The sequence below is a fragment of the Pristiophorus japonicus genome, chromosome 29 (assembly GCF_044704955.1).
Source record: "Pristiophorus japonicus isolate sPriJap1 chromosome 29, sPriJap1.hap1, whole genome shotgun sequence".
NCBI classification, from domain to species: domain Eukaryota; kingdom Metazoa; phylum Chordata; class Chondrichthyes; family Pristiophoridae; genus Pristiophorus; species Pristiophorus japonicus.
The window spans coordinates 1-9,242 of record NC_092005.1 but is presented as its reverse complement, the minus strand read 5'-3'; positions in this window follow the sequence as shown (position 1 = coordinate 9,242).

Here is a 9,242-nt window from a genome sequence, read left to right as displayed (position 1 = left end):
ATTCTGACCTAGCAACAAGTAACTGTCCAACTGTCTGCTTTCTGAACTAGAAACCCGAAACTGAGCAACTGACCACAATCTGACGTAGAAACCAGAATCTGACCAACTGACCACATTCTGACCTCGAAATCGGAAACTGACCAACTGACCACATTCTGACATAGAAACCAGAAACTGAGCAACTGACCATATTCTGACCTCGAAACCAGAAACTGACAAACTGACCACATTCTGACATATAAACCAGAAACTGAGTAACTAACCATATTCTGACCTAGAAACCAGAATCTGAAGAACTGACCACAGTCTGACCTAGCAACCCGAAACTGAGCAACTGACCACAATCTGACGTAGAAACCAGAATCTGACCAACTGACCACATTCTGACCTCGAAACCAGAAACTGACCAACTGATCAATTTCTGACATATAAACCAGAAACTGCGTAACTGACCATATTCTGACCGAGAAACCAGAAACTGAAGAACTGACCACATTCTGACCTAGAAACCAGAAACTGACCAACTGAACACAGTCTGACCTAGAAACCAGAAACTGAACAACTGACCACAGTCTGAACTAGAAACCAGAAACTGACCAACTGAACACAGTCTGACCTACAATCCAGAAACTGACCAACTGACCACAGTCTGACCTAGAAACCAGAAATTGACCAACTGAACACAGTCTGACCTAGAAACCAGAAATTGACGAACTTACCACAGTCTGATCGAGAAAGCCGAAACTGAGCAACTGACCACAGTCTGACCTCGAAACCAGAAATTGACCAACTGAACACAGTCTGAGCTAGGAACAAGAAATTGTCCAACTGATCACAGTCTGACCTTCAAACCAGTAATTGACCAACTTTCCGCAGACTGACCTTGGAATCAAAAACTGACCAACTGACACAATCTGACCTAGAAACGAGAAACTCAGAAACTGACCACAGTCTGACCTAGATACCAGAAACTGACCAACTGACCACAGTCTGTCCTTGGAATCAAAAACTGACCAACTGACACAATCTGACCTAGAAACGAGAAATTCAGAAACTGACCACAGTCTGACCTAGATACCAGAAACTGACCAACTGACCACAGTCTGACCTAGCAACCCGAAACTGACTAACTGACCACAGTCTGACCTCGAAACCAGAAACTGACAAACTGACCACATTCTGAAATATAAACCAGAAACTGAGTATCTGATCATATTCTGACCGAGCAACCAGAAACTGACCAATTGGCCACAGTCTGACCTTGCAACCAGTAACTGACCAACTTTCCGCAGTCTGACCTAGAAAGCCGAAACTGAGCAACTGACCACAATTTGATGTAGAAACAAGAAACTGACCAACTGACCACAGTCTGACCTAGCAACCGGAAACTGACCAACTGACCACAGTCTGACCACGGAACCAGAAACTGACTAATTGACCACAGTATGACCGATAATACAGAAATTGACCAACTGACCACAGTCTGAACTAGAAACCAGAAACTGACCAACTGAACACAGTCTGACCTAGAAACCAGAAACTGAACAACTGACCACAGTCTGAACTAGAAACCAGAAACTGACCAACTGAACACAGTCTGACCTACAAACCAGAAACTGAACAACTGACCACAGTCTGAACTAGAAACCAGAAACTGACCAACTGAACACAGTCTGACCTACAAACCAGAAACTGACCAACTGACCATAGTCTGACCTAGAAACCAGAAATTGACCAACTGAACACAGTCTGACCTAGAAACCAGAAATTGACGAACTTACCACAGTCTGATCGAGAAAGCCGAAACTGAGCAACTGACCACAGTCTGACCTAGAAACCAGAAACTGACCAACTGAACACAGTCTGACCTCGGAACCAGAAACTGAACAACAGACCAAAATCTGACCTCGAAACCAGAAATTGACCAACTGAACACAGTCTGACCTAGGAACAAGAAATTGTCCAACTGATCACAGTCTGACCTTCAAACCAGTAATTGACCAACTTTCCGCAGTCTGACCTAGAAAGTCGAAACTGAGCAACTGACCACAATTTGACGTAGAAACAAGAATCTGACCAACTGACCACAGTCTGACCTAGCAACCGGAAACTGACCAACTGACCACAGTCTGAGCTCGGAACCAGAAACTGACTAATTGACTATAGTATAACCGAGAATACAGAAATTGACCAAATGACCACAGTCTGAACTAGAAACCAGAAACTGACCAACTGACCACAGTCTGACCTAGAAATCTGAAATTGACCAAATGAACACAGTCTGACGTAGAAACCAGAAATTGACGAACTTACCACAGTCTGACCTAGAAAGCCGAAACTGAGCAATTGACCACAGTTTGACCGAGAAACCATAAACTGACCAACTGAACACAGTCACCTAGGAACCAGAAACTGAACAACTGACCAAAGTCTGACCTAGAAACCAGAAATTGACCAACTTACCAAAGACTGACCTAGGAACAAGAAACTGTCCAAATGATCACAGCCTGAACTAAAAACCAGAAACTGACTAACTGACCACAGTCTGACCGTGAAACCAGAAATTGACGAACTGACCACAGTCTGACCTAGCAACCCGAAACTGCCCAACTGAACACAGTCTCAGCAAGGAACCAGAAACTGACAAAATGACCACAGTCTGACCTAGAAACCAGAAATTGACCAACTGAACAAAGTCTGAACTTGGAACCAGAAACTGACCAACTGACCACAGTCTGACCTAGAAACCAGAACTGCCCAACTGAACACAGTCTCAGCTAGGAACCAGAAACTGACTAACTGACCACAGTTTGACCTAGGAAACAGAACCTGACCAAATGACCAAATTATGACCTAGAAACCAGAAATTTCCAACTGACCACATTCTGACCTAAAAACCAGAAACTCATCAACTGACCACAGTCTGAACTAGATACCAGAAACTAACCAACTGACCACAGTCTGATCTAGAAAGCCGAAACTGAGCAACTGACCACAGTCTGACCTAGAAACCATAAACTGACCAACTGAACACAGTCACCTAGGAACCAAAATCTGTACAACTGACCAAAGTCTGACCTAGAAAGCAGAAATTGACCAACTGATCAAAGTCTGACCTAGGAACAAGAAACTGTCCAAATGATCACAGTCTGAACTAAAAACGAGAAACTGACCAACTGACCACAGTGTGACCGTGAAACCAGAAATTGACGAACTGACCACAGTCTGACCTAGCACCCCGAAACTGCCCAACTGAACACAGTCTCAGCAAGGAACCAGAAACTTACAAACTGACCACAGTCTGACCTAGAAAACAGAAACTGACAAACTGACCAAAGTCTGACCTCGAAACCAGAAATTGACCAACTGAACACAGTCTGACCTAGGAACCAGAAACTGACCAACTGACCACAGTCTGACCTAGAAACCAGAAACTGACCAACTGAACACAGTCTCAGCTAGAAACCAGAAACTGACCAACTGACCACAGTCTGAACTCGGAACCAGAACCTGACTAATTGACCAGAGTATGACCAAGAATACAGAAATTGACCAACTGACCACAGTCTGAAATAGAAACCAGAACTGCCCAACTGAACACAGTCTCAGCTAGGAACCAGAAACTTACTAACTGATCACAGTCTGACCTAGAAACCAGAAACTGACAAACTGACCACAGTCTGACCTAGAAACCAGAAATTGACCAACTGAACACAGTCTGATCTTGGAACCAGAAACTGACCAACTGACCAAAGTGTTACCTAGAAACCAGAAACTGACCAACTGAACACAGTCTGACCTAGGAAACAGAAACTGACCAACTGACCTCAGTCTGACCTAGAAACCATAAACTGACAAACTGACCTCAGACTGACCTTGGAATCAAAAACTGACCAACTGACACAATCTGACCTAGAAACGAGAAACTCAGCAACTGACCACAGTCTGACCTAGATACCAGAAACTGACCAATTGACCACAGTCTGACCTAGCAACCCGAAACTGACTAACTGACCACAGTCTGACCTAGAAACCAGAAACTGACCAATTGACCTCAGTCTGACCTCGAAACCAGAAACTGACAAACTGACCTCAGACTGACCTCGAAACCAGTAACTGACAAACTGACCACATTCTGAAATATAAACCAGAAACTGAGTAACTGATCATATCCTGACCTAGAAACCAGAATCTGAAGAACTGACCACAGTCTGACCTCGTTACTGGAAACTGACCAACTGACCACAGTCTGACCTAGTAACCCGAAACTGAGCAACTGACCACAATCTGACGTAGAAACCAGAATCTGACCAACTGACCACATTCTGACCTCGAAACCAGAAACTGACCAACTGACCACATTCTGACATATAAACCAGAAACTGAGTAACTGACCATATTCTGACCTAGAAACCGGAAACTGACAAACTGACCTCAGACTGACCTAGGAATCAGAAACTGACCAACTGACCACAGTCTGACCTAGAAACCAGAAACTGACCAACTGACCACAGTCTGACCTAGCAACCCGAAACTGACCAACTAACTACTGTCTGACCTAGAAACCAGAAACTGACCAACTGACGTCAGTCTGACCTAGAAACCAGAAACTGACAAACTGACCTCAGACTGACCGAGAAACCCGAAACTGACCAACTGACCACAGTCTGACCTCGCAACCAGTAACTGACCAACTGACCACATTCTGACCTCGGAACCAGAAACTGAACAACTGACCACAGTCTGACCTAAAAACCAGAAAATGACCAACTGACCACAGTCTGACCAAGAAACCAGAAACTGACCAACTGAGCACAGTCTGACCTAGATTCCAGGAACTGACCAACTGATCACAGTCACACCTAGAAACCAGAAACTGACAACCTGGCCTCAGATTGACCAAGGAACCTGAAACTGACCAACTGACCACAGTCTGACCGAGCAACCAGAAACTGACCAATTGGCCACAGTCTGACCTTGCAACCAGTAACTGACCAACTTTCCGCAGTCTGACCTAGAAAGCCGAAACTGAGCAACTGACCACAATTTGATGTAGAAACAAGAAACTGACCAACTGACCACAGTCTGACCTAGCAACCGGAAACTGACCAACTGACCACAGTCTGACCTCGGAACCAGAAACTGACTAATTGACCACAGTATGACCGAGAATACAGAAATTGACCAACTGACCACAGTCTGAACTAGAAACCAGAAACTGACCAACTGAACACAGTCTGACCTCGAAATCAGAAACTGAACAACTGACCATAGTCGGAACTAGAAACCAGAAACTGACCAACTGAACACAGTCTGACCTAGGAACCAGAAACTGAACAACTGACCAAAGTCTGACCTACAAACCAGAAATTGACCAACTGAACACAGTCTGACCGAGGAACAAGACACTGTCCAACTGATAACCGTCTGACCTACAAACGAGAAACAGACCAATTGACCACAGTCTGACCTAGAAACCAGAAATTGACCAACTGAACACAGTCTGACCTAGAAACCAGAAATTGACGAACTGACCACAGTCTGACCGAGAAAGCCGAAACTGAGCAACTGACCACAGTCTGACCTAGAAACCATAAACTGACAAACTGAACACAGTCTGACCTCGGAACCAGAAACTGAACAACTGACCAAAGTCTGACCGAGAAACCAGAAATTGACCAACTGAACACAGTCTGACCTAGGAACAAGAAACTGTCCAACTGATCACAGTCTGACCTACAAACCAGTAACTGAACAACTTTCCGCAGTCTGACCTAGAAAGTCGAAACTGAGCAACTGACCACAATTTGATGTAGAAACAAGAAACAGACCAACTGACCACAGTCTGACCTAGCAACCGGAAACTGACCAACTGACCACAGTCTGACCTCGGAACCAGAAAGTGACTAATTGACCACAGTATAACCGAGAATACAGAAATTGACCAACTGACCACAGTCTGAACTAGAAACCAGAAACTGACCAACTGACCACAGTCTGACCTAGAAACCTGAAATTTACCAACTGAACAAAGTCTGACCTAGAAACGAGAAATTGACGAAATGACCACAGTCTGACCTAGAAAGCCGAAACTGGGCAACTGACTACAGTTTGACCTAGAAACCATAAACTGAGCAACTGAACACAGTCATCTAGGAACCAGAAACTGAACAACTGACCAAAGTCTGACCTAGAAACCAGAAATTGACCAACTGACCAAAGTCTGACCTAGGAACAAGAAACTGTCCAAATGATCACAGTCTGAACTAAAAACCAGAAACTGACCAACTGACCACAGTCTGACCGAGAAACCAGAAATTCACGAACTGACCACAGTCTGACCTAGCAACCCGAAACTACCCAACTGAACACAGTCTCAGCAAGGAACCAGAAACTTACCAACTGACCACAGTCTGACCTAGAAACCAGAAACTGACAAACTGACCACAGTCTGACCTAGAAACCAGAAATTGACCAACTTAACACAGTCTGAGTAGGAACCAGAAACTGACCAACTGACCACAGTCTGACCTAGAAACCAGAAACTGACCAACTGAACACAGCCTCAGCTAGGAACCAGAAACTGACTAATTGACCACAGTATGACCGAGAATACAGAAATTGACCAACTGACCACAGTCTGAACTAGAAACCAGAAACTGACCAACTGAACACAGTCTGACCTAGAAACCAGAAACTGAACAACTGAACACAGTCTGAACTTGAAACCAGAAACTGACCAACTGAACACAGTCTGACCTAGAAACCAGAAACTGAACAAATGACCACAGTCTGAACTAGAAACCAGAAACTGACCAACTGAACACAGTCTGACCTACAAACCAGAAACTGAAGAACTGAGCAAAGTCTGACCTACAAACCAGAAATTGACCAACGGAACACAGTCTGACCGAGGAGCAAGAAACTGTCCAACTGATCACAGTCTGACCTACAAACCAGAAACTGACCAACTGACCACAGTCTGACCTAGAAACCAGAAATTGACCAACTGAACACAGTCTGACCTAGAAACCAGAAATTGACGAACTGACCACAGTCTGACCGAGAAAGCCGAAACTGAGCAACTGACCACAGTCTGACCTAGAAACCATAAACTGACCAACTGAACACAGTCTGACCTCGGAACCAGAAACTGAACAACTGACCAAAGTCTGACCTAGAAACCAGAAATTGACCAACTGAAGACAGTCTGACCTAGGAACAAGAAACTGTCCAACTGATCACAATCTGACCTACAAACCAGTAACTGACCAACTTTCCGCAGTCTGAACTAGAAAGTCGAAACTGAGCAACTGACCACAATTTGATGTAGAAGCAAGAAACAGACCAACTGACCACAGTCTGACCTAGCAACCGGAAACTGACCAACTGACCACAGTCTCACCACGGAACCAGAAACTGACTAATTGACCACAGTATAACCGAGAATACAGAAATTGACCAACTGACCGCAGTCTGAACTAGAAACCAGAAACTGACCAACTGACCACAGTCGGAACGAGATACCTGAAATTGACCAACTGAACACCATCTGACCTAGAAACCAGAAATTGACGAAAAGACCACAGTCTGACCTAGAAAGCCGAAACTGGGCAACTGTCCACATTTTGACCTAGAAACCATAAACTGACCAACTGAACACAGTCACCTAGGAACCAGAAACTGAACAACTGACCAAAGTCTGACCTAGGAAAAGAAACTGGCCAAATGATCACAGTCTGAACTCAAAACCAGAAACTGACCAACTGACCACAGTCTGACCGAGAAACCAGAAATTGACGAACTGACCACAGTCTGACCTAGCAACCCGAAACTGCCCTACTGAACACAGTCTCAGCAAGGAACCAGAAACTTACCAACGGACCACAGTTTGACCTAGACCCAGAAACTGACAAACTGACCACAGTCTGACCTAGAACCCAGAAATTGACCAACTTAACACAGTCTGAGTAGGAACCAGGAACTGACCAACTGACCACAGTCTGACCTAGAAACCAGAAACTGACCAACTGAACACAGTCTCAGCTAGGAACAAGAAACTGACCAACTGACCACAGTCTGACCTCGGAACCAGAACCTGACTAATTCACCACATATGACCGAGAATACAGAAATTGACCAACTGACCACAGTCTGAACGAGAAACCAGAACTGCTCAACTGAACACAGTCTCATCTAGGAACCAGAAACTTACCAACTGAACACAGTCTGACCTAGAAACCAGTAACTGACAAACTGTCCATAGTCTGACCTAGAAACCAGAAATTGACCAACTGAACACAGTCTGACCTCGGAAACAGAAACTGACGAACTGACCTCAGTCTGACCTAGAAACCTGAAACTGACAAACTGACCGCAGACTGACCTAGGAATCAGAAACTGACCAACTGACCACAATCTGACCTGGAAACTAGAAACTCAGCAACTTACCACAGTCTGACCTAGATATCAGAAACTGACCAACTGACCACAGTCTGACCTTGCAACCCGAAACTGACCAACTGACCACAGTCTGACCTAGAAACAGAAACTGACCAACTGACCTCAGTCTGACCTAGAAACCAGAAACTGACAAACTGACCTCAGACTGACCTAGGAATCAGAAACTGACCAACTGACCACAGTCTGACCTAGCAATCAGAAACTGGCCAACTGGCCACATTCTGACCTAGCAACAAGTAACTGTCCAACTGTCTGCTTTCTGAACTAGAAACCCGAAACTGAGCAACTGACCACAATCTGACGTAGAAACCAGAATCTGACCAACTGACCACATTCTGACCTCGAAATCGGAAACTGACCAACTGACCACATTCTGACATAGAAACCAGAAACTGAGCAACTGACCATATTCTGACCTCGAAACCAGAAACTGACAAACTGACCACATTCTGACATATAAACCAGAAACTGAGTAACTAACCATATTCTGACCTAGAAACCAGAATCTGAAGAACTGACCACAGTCTGACCTAGCAACCCGAAACTGAGCAACTGACCACAATCTGACGTAGAAACCAGAATCTGACCAACTGACCACATTCTGACCTCGAAACCAGAAACTGACCAACTGATCAATTTCTGACATATAAACCAGAAACTGCGTAACTGACCATATTCTGACCGAGAAACCAGAAACTGAAGAACTGACCACATTCTGACCTAGAAACCAGAAACTGACCAACTGAACACAGTCTGACCTAGAAACCAGAAACTGAACA